The 13910-nt window shown below is 36.3% G+C and overlaps 1 pseudogene; it reads left to right on the top strand.

Annotated features, from left to right (window-relative positions):
* LOC128052055 (S-phase kinase-associated protein 2-like) overlaps nt 1–3264 on the top strand; it is a 77978-nt pseudogene extending 74714 nt beyond the window's left edge.
* Nucleotides 3265–13910: the final 10646 nt, after the last annotated feature.

Here is a 13910-nt window from a genome sequence, read left to right on the forward strand (position 1 = left end):
TTAAATTAAAAACAAGAACACAGTAGAAAAAGCAATCAATGAAGCTATGAGCTAGTTCTTGTAAAGTTCAATAAAATTGATAAATCTTTAGCAACACTGACAAGAAAAAAATAGACATTATACACATCAAATGTCAGAAATTATATGGGATATTATTACAGATGCTGTGAACTTCAAAACAATACTTAGGACATGGTTTAAAGAATTCTACTTATATAATTTACATAATGCACATAATTCTACTTACATATACAAAATAGACTAATTCCTCAAAGAACATAAATAACCACAACTCACCTGATATGAATTAGAGAAACTGAATATCCCTATCAGTTCAGTGCAGTTCAGTCGCTCAGTCATGTCCGACTCTTTGCAGCCCCATGAATCGCAGCACGCCAGGCCTTCCTGTCCATCCACAACTCCTGGAGTTCACTCAAACTCATGTCCATCGAGTCGGTGATGCCATCCAGCCATCTCATCCTCTGTCAGCCCCTTCTCCTCCTACCCTCAATCCCTCCCAGCATCAGTCTTTTCCAATGAGTCAACTCTTCGCATGAAGTGGCCAAAGTACTGGAGTTCCAGCTTTAGCATCATTCCTTCCAAAGAACACCCAGAACAGATCTCCTTCAGAATGCACTGGTTGGATCTCCTTGCAGTCCAAGGGACTCTCAAGAGTCTTCTCCAACATCACAGTTCAAAAGCATCATTTCTTCGGTGCTCAGCTTTCTTCACAATCCAACTCACATCCATACATGACTACTGGAAAAATCATAGCCTTGACTAGATGGACCTTTGTTGGCAAAGTAATGTCTCTGCTTTTGAATATGCTATCTAGGTTGGTCATGACTTTCCTTCCAAGGAGTAAGCGTCTTTAATTTCATGGCTGCAATCACTATCTGCAGTGATTTTGGAGCCCCCCAAAATAAAGTCTGACACTGTTTCCACTGTTTCCCCATCTATTTCCCATGAAGTGTTGGGACCAGATGCCATGATCTTTGTTTTCTGAATGTTGAGCTTTAAGCCAACTTTTTCACTCTCTTCTTTCACTTTCATCAAGAGGCTTTTTAGTTCCTCTTCACTTTCTGCCACAAAGGTGGTGCCATCTGCATATCTGAGTTTATTGATATTTCTCCTGGCAATCTTGATTCCAGCTTGTGTTTCTTCCAGTCCAGCATTTCTCATGATGTACTCTGCATAATAAGTACTCAGAAAATTTAATTTGTAATTTTGACACTTTTAGAAAAGAAGTTTCAAGGTCCAGATATTTCCAGTGTAAAATCCTACAAACATTAAAGAAGAATTAATACCAATTCTCTAATCTCTTTTAGAAAACAGAAGAGAAGGGCATACTTCTCTATTCATTTTATGAAGTTTGGTTCCCTGATTCCAAAACCAAAGGATGTACCTGCCTTCTCTTGCCCATTACTCCCCAGTGAAAAAAGGAAAGAAAAAAAAATCAATAGCTCTCCTAAATAAAGACATAATAATCTTTAAAATCTTAGCAAATATAAGTAAGCAAAACATAAAAATATTATATACCATGACCAAGTATCCTGGGATACTAGTCTAGTTCAATATTTTGAAATCAATCAGAATAATTCACTATATTAACAGGCTGAAGAGGAATAACTGTGGCATCATATTCAGTCCAGAAAAAATGTTAACAAAGTTTAATACTCATTTATGATAAAAGCTCTCAGAAAAGTACAAATAGAGCAGAAATTCCTCAACTGATCTAAAAAAATACAGCTATTGCTATTCCTAATAGTGAAGACAAGTGAGTACTTTCTTCCAACTATTGGGAACAAGGCAGGAATGTCTACTCTCACCACCCACATTCAACATAGTGCTGGAAGTTCTAAGTGGCATAAGGCATGAAAACGTGAATAAAAGGCAACACACACACACACACACACACACACACACAGAGAACAGAAAAGAAAGAAAGAAATCTGACTCTACTTGCAGATGATATACTTTTCTACAAAAAACCTAATATTCCATATTGAATACTTTACTGTTATCTTACTGATCTTATTCCAATAGGTTTCATGAGAACGTGATATGGGAGTGCTAACAAAAGACATGATACTTCAGAGTTTTCAATTATCTTCACCTGTTTTGTTCCTAGCATATTCAAATTTATTTGCATAGGATATTTATTTATTTTTATAACACTCTGAAGTTAAAAGAAGAGATTATTCAGATCCCTCTACTGTTGTTTAAGACAGTTCCGGGATCAATCCTCAGGATGAGTTCCTGGTTCTAAAAAAAAAAAAAAGGAACGTAGGATAAAAATGACAAATGAAACCAAGATAATTTAAATGACACATTCAGAAGTCAACTTCCTAAGAATTCAAAGACCACCCAATGAGAGGTGTATGGAAAGGTTAGACTGTGTTTGGGAATTTGAGCATCTTTTGGAAACCTCTACCCAGATGTGGTTGGTCGACTCTTGTCCCGAGGGGTGGTTGCCTTCCGCTATCCACGATCATTTATGGAATAACTGTTAGTTAAACATTTCAGCCCTTTTCTTCTACAACACCTGGACCTGTTGAACTCTGTGATCCTTGTGTCTACCCTGCATGGCCTTCTGTCTCACTGTTCCAATTTGCAGAATCTCAGCCTGGAAGGCCTCCAACTTTCAGATCCCATTGTTGATAATCTTGCTCAGAACACAAATTTACTGTGACTAAACCTTTCTGGGAGTTCTGGATTCTCTGAATCTGCCCTGAAGACTTTGCTGAGCAGCTCTTCCAGACTGGATGAACTGAACCTCTCTTGGTGCTATGATTTTACTGAAAAGCATGTACAGGTGGCTGTTGCACATGTGTCAGAGACCATCACCCAGCTGAATCTCAGCAGGTACCGAAAGAATCTGCAGAGATCAGACATCTCTACCTTAGTTGGAAGATGTCACAATCTTGTCCACCTAGACTTAAGTGATAGTGTCATGCTGCAAAATGACTGTTTTCAAGAATTTTACCAACCCACTACCTCCAACACCTATCACTCAGCCGGTGCTATGACATAATATCTGAAACTTTACTTGAACTTGGAGAAATTCCCACATTAAAAACACTACAAGTCTTTGGAATCGTACCAGAAGGTATGCTTCAACTGTTAAAGGAAGCCCTCCCTCATCTATAGATTAATTGCTCCCATTTCACCACCATCGCCAGGCCGATCATTGGCAACAAGAAGAACCAAGAGATATGGGGCATCAAATGCCGACTGTCACTGGAGAGACCCAGTTGTCTATGAAGCTTCTATGGCAAGATGGTGTCTCCTCTTTTCTTTGAACAGGGAAAGAAAGCAGGAAGCCCAATTGTGGAGAGCTTAGCTATTCTTATTCTTGGTTTTCTGTTGCCCTCCTTCTACAAGTATATTAGAGAACCACTGGTGACAGAAAACTATGAGGTGGTGCTTTTTAGAAATGACTATGAAAGCTTTGCCAAAGCATTTGACTGTGTGGATCACAAGAAACTGTGGAAAATTCTGAAAGAGATGGGCATACCAGACCACCTGACCTGCCTCTTGAGAAACCTGTATGCAGGTCAGGAAGGAACAGTTAGAACTGGACATGGAACAACAGACTGGTTCCAAATAGGAAAAGGAGTACATCAAGGCTGTATATTGTCACCCTGCTTATTTAACTTCTATGCAGAGTACATCATGAGAAACGCTGGGCTGGAAGAAGCACAAGCTGGAATCAAGATTGCTGGGAGAAATATCAATAACCTCAGATATGCAGATGACACCACCTTTATGGCAGAAAGTGAAGAAGAACTAAAAAGCCTCTTGATGAAAGTGAAAGAAGACAGTGAAAAGGTTGGCTTAAAGCTCAACATTCAGGAAACTAAGATCATGGCATCTGGTCCCATCACTTCATGGGAAATAGATGGGGAAACAGTGGAAAAAGTGTCAGACTTTATTTTTTGGGGCTCCAAAATCACTGCAGATGGTGATTGCAGCCATGAAATTAAAAGACACTTACTCCTTGGAAGAAAAGTTATGACTAACCGAGATAACATATTCAAAAGCAGAGACATTACTTTGCCAACAAACGTCCATCTAGTCAAGGCTATGGTGTTTCCAGTAGTCGTGTATGGATGTGAGAGTTGGACAGTGAAGACGTCTGAGTGCCGAAGAACTGATGCTTTTGAACTGTGATGTTGGAGAAGACTCTTGAGAGTCCCTTGGACTGCAGGGAGATCCAACCAGTCCATTCTAAATGAGATCAGTCCTGGGTGTTCTTTGGAAGGACTGATGCTAAAGCTGAAACTCCAATACTTTGGCCACCTCATGTGAAGAGTTGACTCATTGGAAAAGACTGATGCTGGGAGGGGTTGGGGGCAGGAGGAGAAGGGGACGACAGAGAATGAGATGGCTGGATGGCATCACCGTCTCAATGGACATGAGTTTGGGTAAACTCCGGGAGTTGGTGATGGACAAGGAGGCCTGGTGTGCTGATTCATGGGGCTGCAAAGAGTTGGACACGACTGACCGAGTGAACTGAACTGAGCTGAAGAACGCTTTTATCACTGATATACTCTTAAGAGCCTAAGCTCTATGCTTTTTGAAATTTTAGAGAGAGTGAGCCTATAATTTCAAGATACCTTAAATAGCAAAATTTGAACCATCTTCCAAGTGCCATTCTTCATAAATCTATTTAGATTCAAGCTTAAAAATCACCACCAGCAAATCATTTTCATAGCCTATATGGCAACTGAACATTCTTCTATTTAATTTTTCAGCACTGCTTTATTATAAGATATAGATTGCAAAAAATGGTAAGCTATTTGTATTGTAAGCTGAAAAGAATGAGAATCATAGAGTAGATCTGCAGCAATCTCTTCTGAGGGTGGCAAGAAAAACAGACATTTCAACTGAGCCTTTAGATTTGCAATCAGATTGATGGAAACAAATAGCCCCAGGACATTCACCTTAAAACCTAAATGAAGAAACAAACAATCAGCCAACCAGAGGTGTAGAATTGGTATAGAATTTAAAGGTTCAAGAGACAACTTTCTAGTTAACCTGGGGTATCCTCTAATGCACATTAATGAAGTCTCCTTTATGTACAGTTGGGAAGGTCTGCTGGAGGAGGAAATGGCAACCCACTCCAGTATTTTTGCCTAGAGAATCCCATGGACAGAGGAGCCTACAGTCCATGGGGTTGCAAAAAGTCGGACATGATTGAGCAACTAATATTTTGAAATCCAAGCCAAATAGGCTTGGATTATTTACGATTAGCTATAAGGCTACCAGATAATTGATTTTCTCTGAATACCTTTGTAGTGTTGAGAACAATAAATGGTTATAAAATACAACTTTAAGAAATACTGAAATGGGGATCAAATTTTGCTGTTTCCCATCCTTTCATTCCAAAGAAACATTTCATTCCATAGCTTTGAACTCTGACAATCTAACTTAACTTACTTTTGACTGAAGTCACAACATTGTCTTGAGTTGTATGTGTGAAAGTGAGAATGGTATTTTTCCTTCCAGCCAAACATTTTTCTGGGCCACAGGTACATTGTGTAAATAAAACTATTCTGCCTAAGTCTGGAATATCCATTTTTCTCTTCTTGCACAGTTGCATCCAGACAGTAATTTAGATTCTTGGTGTGATCTGAAGATATTTAGAGATCATATTTAAAAATTCTCACTGTAATTTGTAGAAATTTGTATAAATTGAGTGTAAGTCCAAGCTAGGGAGAAAGATTATTTAGTATGATACATCATTTATCTAAGGCAAATAAAAAGAAAATTATTTATTTTAGATTGTGTTCAAAGGAAGAGGAAATTAGGACATAAAATGCTGTTTAGGTTGGTCATAACTTTCTTTCCAAGGGGTAGGCGTCTTTTAATTTCATGGCTGCAATCACAATCTGCAGTGATTTTGGAGCCCAGAAAAATTAAGTCAGCCACTGTTTCCACTGTTTCCCCATCTATTTGCCATGAAGTGATGGGACCTGAGGCCATGATCTTAGTTTTCTGAATGTTAAGCTTTAAGCCAACTTTTTCACTCTCCTCTTTCACTTTCATCAAGAGGCTCTTTAGTTCTTCATTTCTGTCATAAGGGTGGTTTCATCTGCATATCTGAGGTTATTGATATTTCTCCTGACAATCTTGATTCCAGCTTGTGTTTCCTCCAGCCCAGCATTTCTCATGATGTACTCTGCATATAAGTTTAATAAGCAGGGTGACAATATATAGCCTTGATGTACTCCTTCTCCTATTTGGAACCTAACATTTAAAGATAGCTCCATGAAGGTGAAAATTTCCAGGATTTTAAAGGTAGGGACAGTCTTCCATATAAATTACAGAAAACAGTAGAAATAGCTGAGTTGAAATCTCATTCTTTAAGGGTAATATTCATATAGCAAAGATACAACATCACTGGCATTTAATCCTTCCAGTACAGTCAAGAACAGCAACTATGTGAATCAATTTGACATAACATCAAGTCTTTTTCTCTTCTTGCAATGATTATCTCATAAGCATATAAATAGTACTATTTTTGGAAGGATTAAAATGGACATCCCAATAAGTAAAAATAGACTTATAAACAGTATATTATATAACTGATATTCATTTAAAGAAACCAGGTAACTGTAACATTACATTCTAAACATGGGAAAGTTCATTTTTCAAGCCAATTTAGGAAAATTAAAAGTGAAAATAATGATTAATTCTGTTGGATTTGTCTATTCTAACATCCAAATAAGGAAAGCATATTTAAGAGTTAGGCTTCTTTAGTAGATTCAGGCTTTTTAAGAAAAATTCATTGTTTAAGTGAATGAAATTTGCTCTAAAATTTTTTAAGTAAATGAATTTTGTTTAAAAATTTTTAATGTAAATGAATGAAATCTAATAATGTTTCTCCAACTCAAACCTAGGCCACTGATTTCATTTTTGGATCCTAGAGAGAAAAGAAGGAAATGTTTTCTATTTATTTTAGTTTGTTTACTTTTTACCACAATTCCTGGCTCTATTAAGAAAACTAAGACCATTAAACTATGAGAAGTTCAAAATATTCTAGAATTAAATGAATTGCCAGAATTAAATAAACCCTTTTCACAGAACAGTTACTCCACTATGTGAAGTTTAGACTCTAAATGGAACAGATAAAAATGCAAACTGAAATCTGTAACTACCAATTATTTTAATAATGTTTCAGTCTCTCACTTATCAATTTAGCATTGGGGATATTGGTTTAATCTTGAACAATTTTCTTCTGTTTTTAGAATTTATCTCCCCAGCAATTAAATCTATTCCTTTTCATCTTTACCAGAAGCCATTTCCATGTTAAGCAGGTTAAATTATTTTCATTTCAGACTTTAACATGTAGTTTTGTACCTAGCTTAAAAAAATCCCAACTTAAAACAAATTGGACCACCACCCTAGCCCTGATTTATGTTTAAAGCTTTAAACAAAAAGTTTGCATCTGTTACCCTCAAAGTCTGTAATTAGTAGTTGAACCACACAAAGAATCAACATGATGTCATGTCTAGACAACATGTAAATTAATATGAAAGCAATTGATTTACAAACTCTATACTAATACAAATTAATCTGAATTAAGTTTAATCCTCAGTTATTAACTGATTAAGTGTCGCTGTTGGTAGCTACAGGATGGTGATTTCCATCTGTGAATTTTAAGGACACAGTCATTGATTCTGTATGGAGAAATAGTAAAAGCATAGACCATACACAATGATGTTCCATCACTGCTCCTTGCACAGAGAAGTAAAACTGAAATACACAATTTAGAAACATATAGGAAGCTTTTCTCAAGTGTCATAATTAACTTTTGGCAAAGGGGATGTTTCAGGCATGTTGACTCTGGCTCTGACTGGCACACCATCCCTCTGAGAAAGTGCATTCATCTGTTCTGAGGGAGAATTCACTCTTGCTTTGAGCAAACATGTAATCAAAATTGCCAATATATTCTTTCTTTTTAAGCAGAATTATTACAATTTACCAAGTACTGACCTCTGTGAAAGACTCTTGGATTTTGGGGTGATAATACTCTCAAGTCTTCAGAGCAAATCAACAGGTGCATACTCTGAACCCAGAGTAGGTTATTATTCTAAAATCTCACACATAGTGTGGGTGCTAGAAATGTCTATCTGTCTCATTTACTAATACATATATTTACTTGTTTTTAAATATTATGTGTCCTCAAGTGTTTTTCCAGAGCATTGTTTTGTTTTGCTTTTTCTGAGGATTATTTGCTTAAATAAAGTTAGCTTTTATTCATTTTAGAGGGCTAAAATCTCAACCTCAATATCATTAGAATATAATAAAAATGTTAGCTTTGCTTTCATTAGCTAGTTCCCATAATTGTGTAATATTTCTTCAGATAACTAGAAATCAAGAACCATCATTTAAATTATGAAAAACATTTTATGTTTTATAATTTGGTGATCACGTTGGTTTAGTTTGTCAGAAAACTCTATAGCTCATCTTGGAACAAAATTCAGAAGTATTTTGTGACTATAATATACATAAGCTTGATAATTAAAAAGCAACTATGTTATATCAAAATGAGGGTCATTGTATTTATATAGACTCTTTTATAGACATCCTACTCATTGTCATAATAACTGAGGCTGTCATGACCATGGTCTGCACCTCACATGAAGCCCTAAACAATTCTGACAGGCTGCAGCTCATTAACGGACAGTCATTTTGTTGAAATGTCTATCAGCTTGCAGGGATGCACTAAGATGAATAGGCCCAAAACAATAGGCCCATTTGTTAGAGCAGTAGCTTCTCTAATACATGATGAGACAATCAAGCCAAGCTGCCTTCGGCACAAAGACATAATTAATCAAATGGACAAATGGTTCAAAAATTGCTCTAGTATATTCTGTAGTGGACAGAGGTTTCCATGGAAACATTGGCGTTTGCATCACAGTTAATGACCATTCTGTACAATGAAGTCTCCCCCTTCGCACACACTTCTTCACTCCCTCTCCACTAGGCCTGCTCTCCCCACTCCTCCAGCCATTAAAAAATACAACCTGGAGAAAAACAAACAAAATGAGGAGAAAGCAGAAAAGAGAATCCCCGGTGTCTGATTTCCCTAACAGAAAATCTGATAGTTCTATATCACTATTTATGAAATTAATTGTAAATTTTTATCGTGTTTTCAATACTTTAAAATACCTATGTAGAAAACTAACCTTAAATTGTGAATTTGCATGCTATTAAATAATTACAGTGACTTCATTGAAGTACTTACAGATACAAATTAGATTACTATCATGACTTAACTGTATTTGAAAAAATTGAATTGCAACCTGTCTGAAATGTTAACTGAAAATTTAGTAAAGCCTTGTGAAAAGGGAGACGTTAAATTTATTGTCAGTCTCTGGAAAAGGATACACAAATACCTCTTCAGTATGACTGCTTTTACCTTGAGTTCTAAAGCATCACTGCTTAATATTTAATATTGAATCAGTTAAAGGCTCTCCCTTCTTTGCTGTTGTTTGTTGTGTTTGACTCTTTTGCAATCCCATGGACTGCAGTCCTCCAGGCTCCTCTCTTCATAGATTTCCCAGGCAAGAATATCGGAGTGGATTGCCATTTCCTTCTCCAGGGGATCTTCCCGACCCAGGGACTGAACTTGTGTCTCCTGGGTTGGAAGATTCTTTACCATTGAGCCACTGGGGCCTTAATAAAACAAATTCCCTATAGGTAACTGCATCTGTTGAAGGTAGCTTCTTGTTACTGTATGATGGCTTTGACTTTGAATCATTGCTCTCCACCTTCTTTCCAAAATGCAGCTTATCTGAGTGTTCTTTTCAACCACAAGAAGGACAGTTGTTCAGAGGTGTCCTGACAAATGAAATATGCTCCATTCTGGTAGTTTAAGAACCACAAAATTGGCTAAGTTTTATGCCTATTTTTCAGTCGTCTGTAGTACTTGAAACAAGAGTTTGATTCTTTGGAAAAGATACTGCAAATTAGCTTCATGAAATAGTTATCTGTTTTTTTCCCCTTCTAATTACATTTTTCTCTTGTCACTTTCTTGAAAAATCTTTTGTCTTTGTATGAGTAGCTGGATTGCTTTGCAGTGTCCCTTGAGGATTGTTTTCTTATTTTTTATTTATTTATTTTTTAATAATATAAATTTATTTATTTTAACTGGAGGCTAATTACAATATTGTATTGGTTTTGCCACACATCAACATGAATCCTACATGGGTATACACATGTTCCCCATCCTGCAACCCCCTCCCACCTCCCTCCCCATACCGTCCCTCTGGGTCGTCCCAGTGCACCAGCCCCAAGCATCCTGTATCATGCATTGAACCTGGACTGGCGATTCATTTCACATATGATATTATACATGTTTCAATACCATTCTCCCAAATCATCCCATCCTTGCCTTCTCCCACAGAGTCCAAAAGACTGTTCTATACATCTGTGTCTCTTTTGCTATCTCACATACAGGGTTATCATTACCATCTTTCTAAATTCCATATATATGTGTTAGTATACTGTATTGGTGTTTTTCTTTCTGGCTTACTTCACTCTGTATGATCGGCTCCAGTTTCATCCACCTCATTAGAACTGATTCAAATGGATTCTTTTTAATGGCTGAATAATATTCCATTGTGTATATGTACCACAGCTTTCTTATCCATTCTTCTGCTGATGGACGTCTAGGTTGCTTCCATGTTCTGGCTATTATAAACAGTGCTGCAATGAACTTTGGGGTACACGTGTTTCTTTCAGTTCTGGTTTCCTTGGTGTGTATGCCCAGCAGTGGGATTGCTGGGTCATATGGCAGTTCTATTTCCAGTTTTTTAAGGAATCTCCACACTGTTCTCCGTATTGGCAGTACTAGTTTGCATTCCCACCAACAGTGTAAGAGGGTTCCCTTTTCTCCACACCCTCTCCAGCATTTATTGCTTGTAGACTTTTTGATAGTAGCCATTCTGACTGGCGTGAAATGGTACCTCATTGTGGTCTTGATTTGCATTTTTCTGATAATGAGTGATGTTGAGCATCTTTTCATGTGTTTGTTAGCCATCTGTATGACTTCTTTGGAGAAATGTCTGTTTAGGTCTTTGGCTCATTTTTTGATTGGGTCATTTATTTTTCTGGAATTGAGCTGCAGGAGTTGCTTGTATATTTTTGAGATTAATTCTTTGTCAGCTGCTTCATTTGCTATTATTTTCTCCCATTCTGAAGGCTGTCTTTTCACCTTGCTTATAGTTTCCTTTGTTGTGCAGAAGCTTTTAAGTTTAATTAGGTCCCATTTGTTTATTTTTGCTTTTATTTCCAATATTATGAGAGGTAAATCATAGAGGATCCTGCTGTGATTTATGTCAGAGAGTGTTTTGCCTATGTTCCCTTCTAGCAGTTGTATAGTTTCTGGTCTTACATTTAGATCTTTAATCCATTTTGAGTTTATTTTTGTGTATGGTGTTAGAAAGTGTTCTAGTTTCATTCTTTTACAAATGGTTGACCAGTTTTCCCAGCACCACTTGTTAAAGAGATTGTCTTTTCTATATTCTTGCTTCCTTTGTCAAAGATAAAGTGTCCATAGGTGCATGGATTTATCTCTGGGCTTTCTATTTTGTTCCATTGGTCTATATTTCTGTCTTTGTGCCAGTACCATACTGTCTTGATGACTGTGGCTTTGTAGTAGAGCCTGAAGTCAGGCAGGTTGATTCCTCCAGTTCCATTCTTCTTTCTCAAGATTGCTTTGGCTATTTGAGTTTTTTTTGTATTTCCATACAAATTGTGAAATTATTTGTTCTAGCTCTGTTAAAAATATCATTGGTAGCTTGATAGGGATTGCATTGAATCTATAGATTGCTTTGGGTAGTATACTCATTTTGATTGAGTATACTCAATCACTATATTGATTCTTCTGATCCATGAACATGGTATATTTCTCCATCTATTAGTGTCCTCTTTGATTTCTTTCACTAGTGTTTTATAGTTTTCTATAAATAGGACTTTCATTTCTTTATATGCCTATATTCCTAAGTATTTTATTCTTTTTGTTGCAATGATGAATGGAATTGTTTCCTTAATTTCTCTTTCTATTTTCTCATTATTAGTGTATAGGAATGCAAGGGATTTCTGTGTGTTGATTTTATATCCTGCAACTTTACTATATTTATTGATTAGCTCTAGTAATTTTCTGGTGGAGTCTTTAGGGTTTTCTATGTAAAGGATTATGTCATCTGCAAACAGTCAGAGTTTTACTTCTTCTTTTCCAATTTGGATTCCTTTTATTTCTTTTTCTGCTCTGATTGCTGTGGCCAAAACTTCCAAAACTATGCTGAATAGTAGTGGTGAAAGTGGGCACCCTTGTCTTGTTCCTGACTTTAGGGGAAATGCTTTCCATTTTTCACCATTGAGGATAATGTTTGCTGTGGGTTTGTCATATATAGCTTTTATTATGTTGAGGAATGTTCCTTCCATTCCTGCTTTTTGGAGAATTTTTATCATAAATGGATGTTGAATTTTGTCAAAGGCTTTCTTTGCATTTATTGAGATAATCATATGGCTTTTATTTTTCAATTTGTTAATGTGGTGTATTACATTGATTGATTTGTGGATAATGAAGAATCCTTGTATCCCTGGGATAAAGCCCACTTGGTCATGATGTATGATTTTTTTTAATGTGTTGTTGGATTTTGATTGCTAAAATTCTGTTAAGGATTTTTGGATCTATGTTCATTAGTGATATTGGCCTGTAGTTTTCTTTTTTTGTGGCATCTTTGTCAGGTTTTGTATTAGGGTGATGGTGGCCTCATAGAATGAGTTTGAAAGTTTATCTTCCTCTGTAATTTTCTGGAAGAGTTTGAGTAGGATAGGTGTTTGATCTTCTCGAAATTTTTGGTAGAATTCAGCTGTGAAGCCGTCTGGACCTGGGCTTTGGTTTGCTGGAAGATTTCTGATTACAGTTTCAATTTCCATGCTTGTGATGGGTCCATTAAGATTTTCTATTTCTTCCTGGTTCAGTTTTGGAAAGTTGTACTTTTCTAAGAATTTGTCCATTTCTTCCACGTTGTCCATTTTATTGGCATATAATTGCTGATAGTAGTCTCTTATATGATATTTTGTATTTCTGTGTTTTTCTGTTGTGCTCTATCCAATTTCATTTCTAATTTTATTGATTTGATTTTTCTCCCTTTGTTTCTTGATGAGTCTGTCTAATGGTTTGCCAATTTTATTTATCCTCTCAAAGAACCAACTTTTGGCTTTGTTGATTTTTGCTATGGTCTCTTTTGTTTCTTTCGCATTTATTTCACCCTAATTTTTAAGATTTCTTTCCTTCTACTAAACCTGGGGTTCTCCATTTCTTCCTTTTCTTGTAGCTTTAAGTGTAGAGTTAGGTTATTTATTTGACTTTTTTCTTGTTTCTTGAGGTATGCTTCTACTGCTATGAACCTTCCCCTTAGCACTGCTTTTACAGTGTCCCACAGTTTTTGGGTTGTTGTGTTTTCATTTTCATTTGCTTCTATGCATATTTTGATTTCTTTTTTTATTTCTTCTGTGAATTGTTGATTATTCAGCAGTGTGTTGTTCAGCCTCCATATGTTGGAATTTTTAATAGTTTTTCTCTTGTAATTGAGGTCTAATCTTACTGCATTGTGATCAGGAAAGATGCTTGGAATAATTTCAATTTTTTTTGTATTTACCAAGGCTAGATTTATGGCCCAGGATGTGATCTATCCTGGAGTAAGTTCTGTGTGCACTTGAGAAAAAGGTGAAATTCATTGTTTTGGGGTGAAATGTCCTATGGATATCAATTAAGTCTAACTGGTCTATTGTACCATTTAAAATTTGTGTTTCCTTGTTAATTTTCTGTTTAGTTGATCTATCCATAGGTGTGAGTGGGGTATTAAAGTCTCCCACTATTATTGTGT

Source organism: Budorcas taxicolor, chromosome 8 (assembly GCF_023091745.1).
Source record: "Budorcas taxicolor isolate Tak-1 chromosome 8, Takin1.1, whole genome shotgun sequence".
NCBI classification, from domain to species: domain Eukaryota; kingdom Metazoa; phylum Chordata; class Mammalia; order Artiodactyla; family Bovidae; genus Budorcas; species Budorcas taxicolor.